The sequence below is a fragment of the Emydura macquarii genome, unplaced genomic scaffold, assembly GCF_026122565.2.
Source record: "Emydura macquarii macquarii isolate MOO-44397 ecotype Brisbane River unplaced genomic scaffold, CSIRO-AGI_Emac_v2 contig_2422, whole genome shotgun sequence".
In the NCBI taxonomy this organism is placed as follows: domain Eukaryota; kingdom Metazoa; phylum Chordata; order Testudines; family Chelidae; genus Emydura; species Emydura macquarii.
In genome coordinates, this window is record NW_027132559.1 from 4,003,688 (window position 1) to 4,020,275 (window position 16,588).

The following is a 16,588-nucleotide window of genomic DNA, read 5'->3' on the forward strand; positions in this document are numbered from 1 at the left end:
TGGTTAATTTAAGATTTTTATTTCATTTGACTCTGCTTTCTTTCACATATAGTGCCACTCCCCATTTTGTACCACGGTATTACTGTATCCCATTGATTAACCTCATTACACCAAGTTTCTGTGATGCCTATTATATCAATATCCTCATTAAATATGAGTCACTCAAGTTTACCCATCTTAGTATTTAGACTTCTAGCATTTGTAAATAAGCACTTTAAAAAATTGTTGCTTTTTAGATGTCTGCTATGTAGTGTACATAGAGCGTCACATGTTGTCCCTGGTGTATTGAACCACAGGAGAAGCACAAGATGCTGTTTGTAAAGATTTTTTTCTTTGAAAATACTTATGGATGTTTCACTTGGTATGCTAAATCAAATGTGTTTAAATTGTAGAAGATAGGAGTGATAAATTTGAAAATATGAAATAGGGAAAAGTAGTTTTTCCTTGGATTTCTTTGTTTTAGCTAGTAAAGCCTTAGTGTGTTAATTTACTGAACTAGCTAGGAACGTAACACTTGTTGTCATCTTTGTTTTTCTCACAGCTTCTTACACGGCTCAGAAAATGTAAAGAATCTGAGATGCTGTCTTTTGAACGCAAATTTGAGAACATACTTGGCTTGAGACTTGTGTTCCTGTGCAGGTGGAAAAGGCAAAGATAGACAATCGTGCGGAACAAAAACTGCAGAGAGTTCAGTTGCTTGACAGTAGAGTCAGCGTACCAAACATGCATATAAAGGACACACAGGGATTTTGAAAATGCTGCACATCCTGTAACAATCTTCTCGCCACACATGTTATTGATGATTTGTATTTTCAAGGCCAAAGTTAATAATTTCAGTCTAACTTTTAAGTTTTCTGCAGAAACAGGTTATGGTTGTCTCTCTTCCTACCCAAAATGGAAATTGATGCATTCTAAATCAACACTATCCAAAACATTTTCGTGAGGATCACCATATTTTTGAGTGGAAGTATTTTAGTCATCGCATACGCTGAAGAAGAATAAATGGCAAGCAATTGAGCAATGTGACCTTATTCACTGAATTCACACCCTGTCCTCAGTACGTTCTTCACCTTTTTCAAGGACAAAATTTGAAAACTTCCTCTGCATAGGAAAATTGTATTTCAGAGTTTTTTAACTAAACCTTTGTCTGTCAGAATGCTGTCCAAAGAATAAAACCAAGGCAGGTGACTAATTTATATTGATCGAGCTATAGAATTGTTGAAATCTGGATGCTGTATTGCTATTTAAATGTACTAATATTCCTCTGTTTTACAGCTTGTGGATAAAAAATGCAGCAAAGCATAATCTTGCAGCTATGCAACTTTTTTTATTGGGAAAATAAGAATTACCAATCTTAAATGCTGCCAGTTAAGGTAATTTGTTTAACGGGTATTTTTTTAAAACGTTTCAGGTAATTATTTTATTGTACTACGTTCATCTCGAGGCTGCCTCTCTAGGATTAGGTGAATAACTGTGAAAATAGGCACAGTGAAGAGTTTCCTAGATATTAGATTAATGATATTACTTGGGGGTGGGATTTGCATTAATTTTTGAAACACTTTTATATGTAAATTTTTAATTGACGTTTTCTTGATGGCAGAGCCATAGTAATTTGCATCTAACATCACTTATCTGTTTATGTGGAGATTAGCATTTGGCAGTATTTTTAACAAGCACCTGCTGCATTTGTTTAATTTATTACTATTTTCCTATATTATTTCCTATATTTTCCTGTATTTGTCTTACGAAGGCTTTCCAAACATAGTCTTCATTGGGAAATACAGTAAAAAAAAATGTGGATGAATATTAGTTTCCATAAAACATCACAATAAAAAACTCATACAGATATTAGGGCTTAGAAGGAAAATATTATTTTATTTCAAGAACGGATATGTACCAGCTTCTGAATTTTCAACTTATGGGGAAAAATTATGAATATTTATTAGTGACTGCAATTTTTAGTTAAGTTTCAGTAACAAAAATAAATAACACACCTTTTTTCTTAAGCGTCTTTAAGTATTGTGTGTGCTTAATGCAACTTTCTTTGTATTCTTAAGTCTATATTTTTCTCTCTGTTGCTATTGTTTCATATTAAAAAGGGCAAGTATAGGAGCAACTGCTGCCACCCAGAAGAATTAGTGTATTGCACACCATAAGAATCACCCATTTGCTTGTTGAATGACTTTAGTCTAGATAACATTTTCCCTTAAGCTTTATGCTATGAAATGCCTTTTGTTATACCGCAAATCTAACACAATCAAACCATTAATGCTGACAACTGACAGCCCCGTTTCCTAGGGGCTTTTTTTGCTTGCATAATCACTCTCAATTGAATCATACTCCCTTTGACTTCAGTGGGACAGGATCAGACTATCGCGTTCTAAATTGTGAGGTAATCACATCAAACAAGCTCTCCAACAAATGGTTAAGATGGTAGTTTCCAGTATAGGTTCTCTTGTATCAGAGAATTGTTTTGCTGCCTTGTATATTAAGGAGAAAAAATTAGAGCAGTTGTAATATTTTACTAGTGACGTTGTTGCCTAGAGGCTCACTTTTCTGATATTTTGAGTCACTTATCTTCTGAAAATAAGTTTTTTGCATTTATATTGACTTAGCAGTCACTGTTGGCTTAATGCCGTATAATGTCAATGCACAATACGTTGAAATAATGCTCATCATCCTCCCTCCACATCAAACTATTGGCTCAACTGCTGGAGCAGAAACGCCTATAATTTATAATGAAAGTTTTTGGTGTCCTGTGCTGCAAGGTTGTAGGTAGTCTTTGGTTTAGGGATTAAGTAGATCAGTATTTAAATATGAATCTGTTTACAATTTACATGCCATTTTAATTGTTCACTCTTTTTATTTATCTACTGCGTTTTCAAAACCTGAATCTTCTAGCTTTAAATGCATAAGTAAACGGTTTAAAGAACAAACTCCCCAGCACTTATCATCACTGTCAGAAGTTTAAGTCCTGTATCCGTGCTGTAGTTGAAACGTGCCAGCAACTGTCACCTTTTACATATGGTGCTTGCTTGGAAGTCATCCCTCCCTCTCCCCAGACCATTGCAGAGAGTGGATATTTTGGACTGTTTGGGGTTATTAGGATGGCTTCAATCCTGGGTCCTAATCCTAGATTCCTGGTTCATCCCAAACTCCTTCTGAGGTCAGTGGCAGTTTTGGCTGGGCCCAGGAAAGAAAGATTAGATCTTTAATGTGAACCAAGCCCTGAACAATCTGGAAAGATTAAACCAAAGCTTGCATTCAGAACTTCCTGTGGAAATTCATGTATGTAAGCTTCCATCTCAAACTATTGCTTGTCAATATTATAAAAAAAGTTGTGCACACACAACTGCATAATTAAGCCTACTCTCATTTTAAAAATAACCTCCTCACCCGGGTCCTGGATCACTGCGCTTCAATAGGGGGAAAAGTGTTCTTTCTTTGGGTAAAGGAAGACCACACTTGCACACATTAGAAGCAATAGGTTATGATAAAATGTAGGCATGCCACATTATCTGCCTATAAATATATAGATTACCAGTTCATATTGCTTCAGCTTATTTACTTTCATCTGGCCTATATTTTGCCCATATCTGTAAGAGTGAACTAATTCCCATACTCAGGTTTGCCATACACATGCTGCTTGCCAGAAAGAGAAGAGTACACACAGATTATCTTGAAATGTGAGGTTTTTCAAAACCTTATTATATATGCCAGATGTCTCGAGTAGCAGCTTTGCTCAAAGGTGATAGAGTAGTGGTTATGATTTGGGTTTTATATAATCATCTCATACAATATCAAGAGAGCCATGCTGCTAACAGTTACAGGACATTGATTATCCTGTCTTTTGTACCTTTAATGTATCTGTTCTCGCTTTTTTGTTTTAAATAGTGAGCTAGTTTTCCCTGAATATGTACTATAGACATTGATTTGAGTGGAACGTAAAAGGAAAGATGCAAAGCATACTGCAAATATGCAGTATTTTATTTTGGGAAAAGTGAGTTTAAATAGATTATAAATTTAGAGCATCTGTCCTAATTCTAACATGCATGGTTAAGTGTACTGCAGTATTTCTAAATGGAGCTTTTGAAGGTAACCCACAATGGTGGAATTGAATTTTGTGACCTTCTTTCCCCTCCCCCCCTTCTTCTTTATGATGTAAAGGGGGTTTTGTGGTAAACACAATCACAAAACAAACCCCTGAAGGTTTAGTTAAAAACGCTTAGTTTTTTAAATTACAGATATGTCGTTTTGAATCCCATTTTTGCTAAAGGACTGGAGAGCAGCTAGTAAGACTATGACCTCACAAAAGACTAAAACCCAAGCAATTGTGGGGAAAGAAATTTTGAGTCCGAACTTCTGAAACTTTGTTTTGGGTATAATATCTAACTCCTGACAAAGACTTGGGAGAAGAGCTTGCTTGTTGGAAGATTGAGCACTCCTACTCTTTTATTTGAGGGCTTAAGACGTTTCCTCTTCAGTTGTTCAATCTTCCAGCGAAAATAGGGAAGTTAAGACTTAAAATCCTTGATATCTCTAAGGAAACAGGGACAAACAATATTTTTTTTTAAATATAAGTTGCTTTTGGTACTTCCCAAGTTTCCGTGAATCCCAGCTGCTTTATCGCATGAATAGAATCATTCCATTTAGACTGTGCAGCTGTTTGTATTTGCCAATTCTCTGGCAGAGTGAGAGTTTCCTGACAGGATACAGAAGTGCTAACATGAAAATTCCCATTTTACCCATGTCAGTGGGTTAGCTCCACTCTGATTTATCCAGTGCAAAATTTTGCTATTCATGCTTCTCTGCCTCAAACTTTACATATAAGCTTCAAAGCTGTTTCTTCTTTTCTTCCTTCTTCTACCCCAACACGCTATACAATTTTTAGGAACTTATTCTACCCTTCATTGGACAAAGCTCCCGTTGATGTCAGTAGAAATACATTACGCAATCTCATTGGAAGAGGAACATTTTGTCAGAATTCTTGCTGCAACTGCTTCCTCAGGTGCATTTGTCAGCATGTATTGATAGCACCAGTTAAGTTTTTGCCATCTGGAATGGCTCTGGGCAGGAAATTCTCAACAAAACAGTGGCCCTGTTTTCTTTATGAAATGCAGAACTTGCATTGTGCTCTATTGCATACGTTGACCAGAGAAATGCATTGCTCACTTCTAAAATCAGCTTTGCCATGACAGACATTCAAGGTGTTTTCCTTGTTGGAATGGAAGATCCTGACTGTTTTAATTGCGCATTTGGCTGTTTTGTGGTTGTGCTTCCGAAATAGGAACTAAGGTTTTGAAATCCTTGTTCCAGAAATTTCTCAGGCCACTGTTCAATAGACTACAAGCTATGTTGGAGTCACCTCCCATTGGATAAATTGTAAACTGACTTAATGTGAGGCATTGCTAGTGAACTGAAGATTTGCTCAGATAAACAACTATAGCATATTTGCATTTTCACATGGTTGGACTTGATTAGCTAGTTATGCCTTTCTTGGATTTGGCATCAATGATCAATGAGTTGCCAGTGTACAGGAGCTAGTGTGCCTGCTGCTTACCTGTTTGCTACTGATTCGGCTCCTTGTGGCAGCTTCTAATTAACATGTTTGTGTGAGACTTTTGCCCTTGGATCTGTTTTGACAAAGATTTTGCAATGAGAAGATTGAATTGACTCTGGCAGAATTTCAAATGTAAGACGACACCACCCCCTCCCCCCCCCAAGCCTCTGTTGCTGAATTCTGGGTTTTTTCCCTCAGAAGCGCTCCTTTTTTTTTTTTTTTAAAGAACCCCCTACTTTGTTATATTGGAAAATATTTTAACGTTAAATGTAAGTGGTCACAAACTCCCAAGGGATATTATGATCAATGGGGACATCAAAGTATGGCCTTGTGTATAAGGTGTTCTGATGCATGTTAAAATGAAGCTGAAGTATTGATCATTGTGTAGCAAATAATACTCTTCTATCTGACTTTGCCAAACTACTGTACTTTTTTGGGGAAGAGGGGGAGGCAGCTCAACTATTGATGGGATGTTTTAATGAATGTCTTAATACAACACATTTTAATAAGTGGTGATTCAGCACTGACCTTTTCACTTGACTGAGAAACTCTCATACTCTCTCCTTACCATTAAGCAGCAATTTGATGGTAGGTGAAGTGTAGCAACTTCTTCACATACCTGTTTCCACAAAATTAACTGTGTCCACAAAGTGTTAGATGGAACTCTGTAATAGTTTATGAATGCTACAGGTATTTGTAGTGGTAATGGACAAGAAGTTTTCCTTCATTACCCTAAGCATAAATAAGAATGTAATTTGCGATGTCTAATGTAAAACATGTTTGTAAATTTTGTAATTGAGCAGTATGATTGGAAGCTGATTTAAGTTGTGTTAAGGTACTTTCTTTTTGGTGGTCTGTCAATACGTAATCATGAATTAAATATTTTTAATTGATTTTTAGGATGTATGGTTTAACATTCCATTTATGTAAAATATGTACAAATATATGTAATAAATCTTTTGAAGCACAGTTTCTGTCACGATTCCAGGTAACTTTAGTATTGATAAAAAGAATAATGCTGTAGATTGGGCAGAGTTGTTGTTTTTATGTTATGTCAAATACTATTGAAACCCCATGCATACAGGAGAAATGGTATAGTTTAGAGGTACATCTATGAATTAGGCTTGTCATCTAGGCTGGCTACACTGGATACAGTCCTGCAGGTAAGAATTCAGACATGCAGTGCAACCTTCTGGTTCCTGGTGTGTCCCCTTTGGCTCTGCTCCTGCATTACAAAGAGGATGTAAAGCAGGCTTAACCAGCCAGCTGAAGATTCCCCTGGCAACGTAGAGCTGAGGTACCTGATGCTATGCTTCCTCCGGTATAATGTGTGGGTGGGGGGGAAAATATGACTAAAGTGTTATGCCATCCAGGGATTACCAGAGAGTACAACTGCCCCTTGGGATTAGCACAAAGTGGAGCAGCCCTAAAACGTACTACCCAGCCTCAGAATAATGGAGGTGGTAGGAGGATGGGGTAGAAAAGCGACAGAAAGCCTCCTTTATGAATCTCTTGGCTCAGCTAGATCAGTGGGTGGAGCATGATATGTTAGTACATTGGTCATTTAGTCTGAACTTTTGTACTACAACTCATCAGTTTCTCTTAAAATATAATGCTTCATTGATGTGTCCACAGTTCAACTGTAAGTGGATTTCCTTATTGCCCCAGATGGTCACCAGTGCCCCATATCTGCCTGTGACCAGCAGGCAGAATGCTCATGAGAAAGCTTCCTTGGAGACATGCTTGCTGCTGACTGAGTTGATCGCCAGATAGTGCTGTGGAAGAAGCAGATGCTGGCGAAACAGCGTACAAATGAATTCTCTGGAAAAGCAATTTGTACAGGTAAGTGGCTTCTTGCAAATGTAATCCCTGTTTAGAATAGGGCAGATAAAAGACCAGATAACTCATCTAAGCTATGTGCTGGGAAGTAGTGGTGGAAGGACTAACAATGCCATTAGGGCTGTTATACCAGCGCTTCCTGTCTGCACTGACGTTGACCACATTCTGGCTATACAGATGGTGGTGCTGTGCATTTAGAGGCTTGGTCACATAGTGTGTTATAAGCATGCTAGGGAGATCAAAAAGCAATTGGCATACCAAATTTCACTAGTGTAGACAGTGGCTTATGGGCAACTCCTCATACTCTGAGCAAAACAGAGATCCTTTCGCAGGGGAGCTATAGGTTTGAGAAGGGAATGAAATCCTTTTACACCCATTCACTCCAAACTGTCAGCAGGACATGGGACTCCCATACTGTGCTCCTGTGATGAACACTTTCGGGCATTGGATCTATGTAGGTATTTCTCTACTGCTTACATCCTGATCAACTGACAACCAGCACCCATGTTATTGCAAACAGCCACTGTGGTGCTCTACAGTACACAAGGATACAGAGTTCATTGTACCCATTAATGTGGTGAAGTGACACTGGCTGTACTGAGTTTGGGGCCTTCCATGGTGACACTGCTGCTGAAAAGATTTCTCTTTGAATCGGCCAACTAATTGCAGCAGATGAAAAGGAACTTGGAACAAAAATCCACAATGACTGCAGCATACAGTTTCCCAGATTTGAGAAAAGTGAGCCTAGAGAGTGGGCAGCTGCAGTTAAAAGCCCCTTTCTGGAGAGAGTTTCTCAGACCCTGTGTTGCCTTGCTGTTTAATTCCCTTCAGCATGGCCAAGAGAGGTTCTAAAGGGCTTGGGGGAGGAAACAAATCTGGCCAGGGGGGGTAACTCTCTCTTGCAAATGCCAGTTGTGTTCAGTTTTGTGATTATGTTCTGTTCCAGACTGCTTTGTTGTGATACAGAGGGGAATCTGGAGTAACTCCATGGGAGCCAGTTATTCCAGACTTAAACCAGTTTGATTGAGAGCAGAATTTATTCCTTCCCTCCTCCCAGTCCAGGCCTATGCACTAGATAATATTGCCTCCTAGCCAGGGAGATGTGGTCTGGTGTGTATGGTACTGTACTGGAAGCCAGGGGACCTGGGTTCTATTTCCTGGCTCTGCCACTGACCTGCTGTGTGACCTTGGGCAAGTCATGTCACAGCTCTGTGCTTTGGTTTCTCCTTTGTTCCCTGTTCCCATCTTCCCTGTGTAGCTTGTAAGCTCTTCAAGGCAGGGACTGTCCCTCACTGTGTTTGTGCCCGTGCCTGTGCCTTGAAGCACAAGGCTTCAATTTCAGTGTGGGCCTCCAGGCACTGCTATAATATCCACAGGCTGAGTTTTGCACAATACATAATTGCCAGGTTTATCGTCCCCTTATATTCTCATGTCAGAGTTAATTTGCCTGTTACTTGCAAACAAGTTCACGGTAATTGAAAAATGGTTAAAAATGGCAGCATGAGGCAATATAAAGCTCTTTGCTGACTATAAACTCTCAGCTTCTTTCTGTGTTTTAGCCCAAGTTTCTCAGAGATGATCTACCCATCATACCATGATGGGTGTCCGTCCCCCACTCCTCCTCCCTCCTCCCCCCCCCCGGAGATATTCTGGGGCAACCAATATAAAATAATAGACGCAAAGCCAGTCACTGAACCGAGACAGTTTATCACCACTGAGATTCTTCCCGGGGAGTCCATAGAGTTTAATACATGAATTATTGACACTCATGTCTTCACCAACAGGGAGTTGGCTCTAATTACGATTAAATGTCCCACGTTTTTTGCTACTGTGATTTTTCCCGATTGGCTTTTGCTAAGCCTGACTTCCTTCACTGTCATTAATGCATGTGTTCTCTCTCCCCCTTCCATCATGGACACATGAAAGAGAATTTTACTGTGGAAGCAGCTGATAATTAATTAGGACAACCATGTTTGGCTTAGCAACAGGAATTCTGCTGGAAATTATTCTAATCCAGCAGGTACAGAAGTTCATGTGTGGAATTTAAATTGGTGGCATCTGTTGGTTTCATACGATGCCTGACTACGTATCACTATAACACAAATCAGCTCTGCCTTCAATTAGTAGAACTGTGCTTCATTGGGCTCAGCAGTTAATCTACCATAGCTGCCTGCGCCAGAATGTTAATCAGGTGCTATAGGGATTACAGTGCACGCAGGTGGACCTTTTTTGTGGGGCTATTGGCATGGAATGTTAGTGCTGCATGGCCTACAGCTGGGCCCAAAATTCAGGTGTGGTAAAACTGGTCTGCCCTGCATGGGATGCAATGGGAGAGGGAGAACTTAATAGAAGCTAAAATTATTTACCAGCTGGAAGGGAAGGAGAAGGCTATAGCAGTCAATGTCAAATGGCCATCTTAGGGAGGCAACTGCATTTTTCTCCTAGATTTAAAGGACCAGAAGAGAACTGGAAAAGGCTCTTTAAAGGATGAATTACGCTGAGAAGTTCAGTGGTGATCAGGCAGCCCCAAAGAAGGAAGAGGAAGGATTGTCTAGTGGCTAGGACACAAAGCTATGACTTTGGAGATGCTGTTCTGTGCATCTGTATCTCAGTTCCCCTCCTCTGTGACCTTGGGCAAGTCACTGAGCCTCTCTGGTCTCAGTTTTCCATCAGTAAGAGGGTGTTAATAGCACTCCCCCAGCTCACAGAGTTGTTGTGAGGATAAATAGATTAAAGATTGTGAGGTGATCAGACAGTATGGTTATAGGGGCAATATAAATAATTAAGATGGGTAAAATGGTTCCAGGAGAAAGGGCTGGATTTCCAACTGTCTGATGGCCAAGGGTCTGTAGAGAAAGCACTGAGAGGTTTTTCAGAGATGTTTAACATCTTCCTATGACATTGTTTCTGTAGTAAACATCCAGATGATTTTTGAATGCCAGCTAATTTTTGTACTTAAATTTTACAGTAGGCATTTCTGTAGGGGTGAAGAGAAACAGCAGATTGGGGCTGTCTCTCTCTTCTGTCCTTGCAGGCTCACTGGAAAGGAACCTGTCTAAATGAGTTGCTTATGAAATGGAGAGATGTGTGAAGGAACATCCAGTGGTGGAACGGGAACTGTTGTATTCCTTGGTATCCCGGCAGGAGCCGTAAACTAATCTGGACTCGGCCACATGTGTCACGGGCTCAGATTTCTACTGGTGCCAAAAAGTGTCCTAGGCAAGCCCTGCTGAGTACTGTTAGGCAACGTGCTTGGAGAGAGGGAGTGTTTGTGTTAGGGAAGCGGAGTCGAGGACAAAGGATTCTGTTACAAATGACTTGTTCCATGTCATCACTCTGACGTTTGGGAAACACAAATAGAAAAAGGGAAGTTTCCTGCCCCTCTCCCAGCTCACTGTGTCTGCACGAGCAGCCAGTGTGTAAGAGCCGCAGCCTGTACTGAAAAATCAAGTTTGTCCTTTCAAAAATCGGGCTGCAAAGAGCAGCAAGGCAGAGATTGGTGTCTGTGACTTCTGCTCCTTCAGTGCAGACTGCAATGCTATTTTCAGTGCCGTGCCTCTTCCGTTAGCTTGGCTGTCCTACGTTCCCCCCACCTTGGGAAGTAACAACTATGGCAAGTTCTGCCAATGCAACTGCTGCTGAATTGAGGGACAGTGGGTGTAGAGATAAGGAAAAATGCAGGTTAAATCAGTCATCCTGATTTTAAAAAAATTAAAAACAATATTTAAAACATTTTATTTTCATTTTTTTTATTAAATAATCTTTTTTTTAAATTTAACAAATTCTTCTGAGGGATGCATTGGGACTTTCCCCTTGTCCCTTAGATAATTAAACCAAGCAAGAGACAGGCATGAGTTTCTCTGTGGCTGCTCCCCATTCCATTGTAAGCATGGCAGAAATCACTGCTACCCATAGAGTTGCCTCTAGGATTTAGGAAGCACTAGTCAAATGGACCCAGTATCTCACTGCCGTGACTTCAGTGCTTTTGAAGGCCTGTTCTCTTGACTATTCCAGCTGAAATGTGTCTCTCCAGATTAGCCTTGTGACAGGCCTGGATCAATGTGTTGCATTTTTAGGCTGCACTTATTGGATTTCTTCAGTATAGTGTTTCAAGAGGACTCCCTTCTGGCGTGTACTCTGACGTCTGCTCAGCTCCTCACAAGAGGGATAGGGACCGTCAGGAGATCTCAACAATGCCATATGACGTGCTTGATGTTTACAGTCAAAGCAGAATTACAGCAATGACGCAGCCGGCTTCATGCAACATTGTCTAGTGTCACTGTCGATATCAGTATTAATCTCGCTCCAGGGCTGGGCAAGTCTGTAGCAAAATGATTTGCGATGCTGCTCGCTGAGGCGTTTCCATTCTGTTTGCACACAGTATCTCCCACTAGCAATAAGCCTGTCAAACACTATCTAGGTGAAGGTAAAGCACAGCAAGTGGAGATGACAACACTGGATGAATGAGGCGGAAAAAAGGAACCACCTCTCTGTTTTGATTAGTATCTTGATCTTCTGTTTGCAGTACTGACCATTAGGTTTAGCGTTGATTTTTGTAATGTAGAGACAGTGCCTATTTCAGTGACTACGGGCACACAACACTGAAGCGGAAACATTTGAAAATTATAGCCTATGTTGCCTCAAATTATCAAAGGCAAACTTGCAACACTGGCACCCCCATGCAGCACCAAAACCCTAACAAAAAGGAGATGAATGAAAATATTTAAAAATAATCAAAATGTAGCCCTTACCCAAGTGGAGTTTTTGATCTCAAGAAAGGAGAAGCGCTAGGGCCTCCATGAAGAGCATTAGCACCTTTACTATTGCAATTAATTTTATGTGGAAGGTTCTCAGATACTGCAGCGATGCGAAGCGGTACAACTGCCTAAGATAGAACACACCAAACCCATCTGCTCAGAAAAAGGCCTGTATAAATAGATCTTGCAACATCCCCAAAAGGAGAGCAAACTCTGTCTTTGTCAAGACTGAAGAGGGAGCAAATTACGGAGTCAAAGGCCTTCCACTGAGACCTCCCTGCCTTTGCTGTACAAAGCCAGGAACTGTCTGCTTCTGCATCCTCACTGCTACAGTGGCTTTGTGCAAGGGAAGCACAGGAGTATTCCTGAGATCACAAGGGGTGTTTGAATCCAGTCAGGACAGGATATGCCAGATCTCACAGCATGTGCCCCCTTCAGTGCATTGTTCCTCAGTAGTTTTCATCCATGCTGTCTTTCCTCCGTCAAACTTAGCTACTTATTTAAGGACCACAAAATAACAGAACTGGCCAAACCAAAGAATGTACATGATGGCGGTAGTGATTTGCGTTGTGTTACCACCTGGGCTCTCTTGTGCGAGGCACTGTACAAACACCCTAGAAAGGCACGCCCTACTCCAAAGAGCTTACAGGTTAAGTCTCACACCTCTCCTCCCGCAGCTCATTTCGGTGGAGGAATACTGATCCCGATGGCTTGTTGGCTGAAACTTTTCCATTTTAGTTTTGTGTGAGGCTCAGTGAGTCCAGGATTAGTCTGGTTTGAGAGCGTCTCAAGGTAAAGCTGTCAGATAAATAGCCATGATAATGTCAGCTTCAGGTCTAACATGCACTTTCCCACATCATGTGCCAAGGTGTTATAGGTTGTCTTCTCCTGGCTTGCGAGTCTCTGGGTGCTTAGTGACACTGGGTTTCTACATACATAAGCTCAGTCCCAGAAAGTAAGGAATGTGCTTAGCATGCATCTACCCAGTGCTGTGGGGGGAGAGTCTCCTATTGCTGCATTTCTCTGGCTTTCTTCCATGTGTGACAGGAATTGAACTTGTCTCTCCTTGGCTGATGGCGAGCGGATTTAACTTCAGCACAAAGTGTAATTTGCTCTTGGATTGCAGCCGACACAACTGTTCTCTGCTAAACTGGAAACAGATCGTTGACTGTGCTTTGACGTGCTTCATTAAGTTGACCCATGCTGGGGGTTGGCTCCCTGAGGACTTGAGTGAGGTATTGGCTATTCATTGTTAGAGGACTAGACGTATCAGCCTGTTCGGGGCTATGAGGCAGGAGGCTGAAAGTTTATGGATGCAGCTCAAGGAGCCCCTAGGATGACTGCTTCCCAAGCCAGAAGTGACGGAACACTGTAGGCTAAATTTTGAACACACACTAATCTGGCGATCAAAATGTAACCCATCAAACTGTGCTTGTTAGGAAGCTTCATGTTCTGTGCACATAGCTCATTTAAATGTAGTGAGAAGGGTGGGCTCCGGGTCTTTGTGGGGATAATTTTGAAAGGCAGTGCACCATGGTGTTGCTGCTATCAGAGCAGAAGCATGGTCATGCTTGCCCCGAGAGGCTGCGGACCAGAAGGTGGAAGAATCAAGTAAGAAAAGAAGAGCTAACCGCCCAGGGGGATTATATGAATTAGAGCAATAAAGCTGCTTCCCTGTGAGTAACTCTGAAGAGCCCTCCTCTGAATCAGTCTACCTCTCATCCTGTCTTTCCTGCCCTAATGTAGCTGAGCTACCCCACCCCAGCCTACTGAGCCAGTGACTGTACACAGCATGTTAGGAAGCTTGTATAGAACCAGCTGGCACTAGCCCAGGTTCTTAGCCAACATCAGATGTCCATCTCCTTTCATAGGCACCACATTCAGACGCTCTGCTAACAGGTAATGGAGATGGCCGCTGGCCCTTCTCTGTAGTGACACCTGAATGACTTTTTTCAGTGTTCCCGAAGGGAAATTGCTGAGCTGGTATTGACCATGCCAAGAGATCTCAGCTTTGTTTTTCAGGTGATGAGCCTGTGTCACTGTCCACTGGTGCTAAGGGGGGGGTTCCTGAACTGCCCTCTGAGTTGTTGATGAAAATGTTGATGGTAGCCTTTCCCCCATTGAATTTGCTACGATAAATATAACCTTGATGCCTGATACTCAAAAGGTCCTGAGCCTGCACCACCTTTAACTTTGTGGCTACTCATCCCCTCTCAGGCCTTTAACAGTTGAGGCGGGTGAAAGATGCCAACTGCCTGTCACAATGACTGAAGTCTTTCATTTAGCCACAAACCAGGAACAGCACAGGCAGCAGCAGGGGAAGCGGCCCATGCTACCTGCTTAATGTGCCCAACTCTGCTTTGCAGGGACCATCCCCAGGACAGAGAGCGTAGTGTGGTTGCCATGCCACATTCAGTCCTTGATCTCTGCTGAAACAAAACTGTGTGGCTTTGTGATCAAACTGGACAGAGATTCATCCATTCTATGGTCAGAAGGGACCATCATGATCATCTAGTCTGACCTGCACAACGAAGGGCAAATAATCTGTCCCACCCACTCCTGTAGTAGGCTAGTAACCTCTGGCTGAATTACTGAAATCCTCAAATCTTGATTTAAAGACTTCAAGTTACCAAGAATATCCACATTTATTCTCGTTCAAACCAGCAAGTGACCTGTGCCCCATACTACCCAGGATGGCAAAAGCCTCCCAGGGTCTTTGCCAATTTGACCTGTAGGGGAATTCCTTACTGGTCCCAAACAGGGTGATGAGTTAGACCCTGAGCACATGGGCAAGACCCCCTGACCAGACACCGGGGAAAGAATTTTCTGTAGTAACTCAGAGCCCCTCCCCCTCTAGTGCCCCATCTCAGGGACCACTAACTCCTCTCACAGAGGTTCCTAAGCAGACAGCAGGTGGTACAAACTTTCAGGCAGAGCCCTGCTGGAGTCCTCCCTGTGCCATTGCTGGTCTTGCTTCCACAAGACAGGTATTTAGAGCTGGCTGGCTCTTAGTTTTAAAACTATCAGTGTGATTTTAATGTCTCTGGTTGGGGGCAGGGGGAATAACATGGTGGTCTTTAGGGTAGCTTTTGAATTATCTGAAGGATTTGAGCTCTGGCTGTGGATATTGAGTTCGTATTTGCTCCCCCATCAAGTGAAGAGGTTTTGTTATGTCCCTCTGGAATACAGAACTTGCTTACAGATGGATGGTTTTGATTGGGTTGGATGCCGTTTGTTTGGTCAATCAGTGCAATCTTGGGATTAATTTAAGGAACGTGTATATATACTCTACCAATCAGTGTGATTACTGCTGTCCCTTCATGAAGCTCCTCAACCACCCAGTTCCTTTATGATGTTGTACAGGTGTATGGATTTGGAGCTATAGAAAATGATTGTTTCCTGTAACATAGAGTTTCCTTAACTGAGCCCAGTAACTTAAAAACCCCATGATGCATCCATCACTTTACCTAACACTTCTTTTCATTTCAGTGTTTCAAGAGTGGAGGGAGCTCAAATGTAAAAAAAATTAGGCTAAACCAAGGAAATTTCCTAGTGCCTGTAGCTATGTATCAGTCTACTTATAGACTAGAAATCTGGCATGAAAATTCCTGGGTTTAGATGTGGCATGGGATGGTGGGGCTGCTATGATATTCTGTGCTGCTCTTGTGTAAAATGGCTGAAGGATGAACACAGTTACCTTATAGGAGCACTATTAGCAGAATCAAACTGTTAAAGATTTTTCTCATGCTGAAGTGGCATTTACTGGAGCACAGATGCAATGCTCTGGGCCTAATATACACGGGCTTAGAGCAACAGGAACCTTTCCTTCATAATTATAGTTGCTACTAGAAAGACAGTGCACAGGTGAGAAGAGAGTCTACTGTACACTAAGGCCTGATTAATGCTGCAATTCACTCCCATCCTGAAACTTATATTAAGAACCAATTACTAAACAATCGTTTAAAAACCGTCCCTCTTAACATAGAGTTAGGACTGAATGTGCAGAAGTGTGGGGTGTTGTTGAGGCCAATGCAGTAGTCTTTATTCTATAAAGCGGCTCGTGTGTGTCTCTGACAAACACACTAGACTTGTGGCAGCCAAGTACAAATGACACTTTCTTGAGAGTTCCCCCAGGGGCTGAAGGGGAACACAGTGATTGCTAGGGTTACCCTGTGATCAGGACTCCGCAGGCAAAGCACTGTAACTGGAGCTGCTCTGTCCATGTCCTCTCTCTGGGTAGTATTGCCCAGCTGTAGCACCCTTCCAGGAAGGCTGAGTGGGGGCCCTTTGAGCAGTTGCAACTGCTTTTCCCACCCGCTGCAGGATTTTTATTCATGTCGTTCTGTAGCGTGAGCTTTGCTGTCTCAGCGAGGTCTGACTCCATCCAGTGTCGGCCTGGCATGACTAAAATAAAGCCCAGTGAATCACAGGA

General features: G+C 41.8%; 1 protein-coding gene across 1 annotated transcript in view; it reads left to right on the top strand.

The window, feature by feature from the left end:
• The window catches only part of ZNRF2 (zinc and ring finger 2), a 73,123-nt gene extending 66,594 nt beyond the window's left edge, over positions 1–6,529 (top strand). Inside the window, 1 exon segment of the mRNA XM_067561814.1 lies at positions 542–6,529. The gene's annotated coding sequence lies outside the window, so the exon portion shown is untranslated.
• Positions 6,530–16,588: the final 10,059 nt, after the last annotated feature.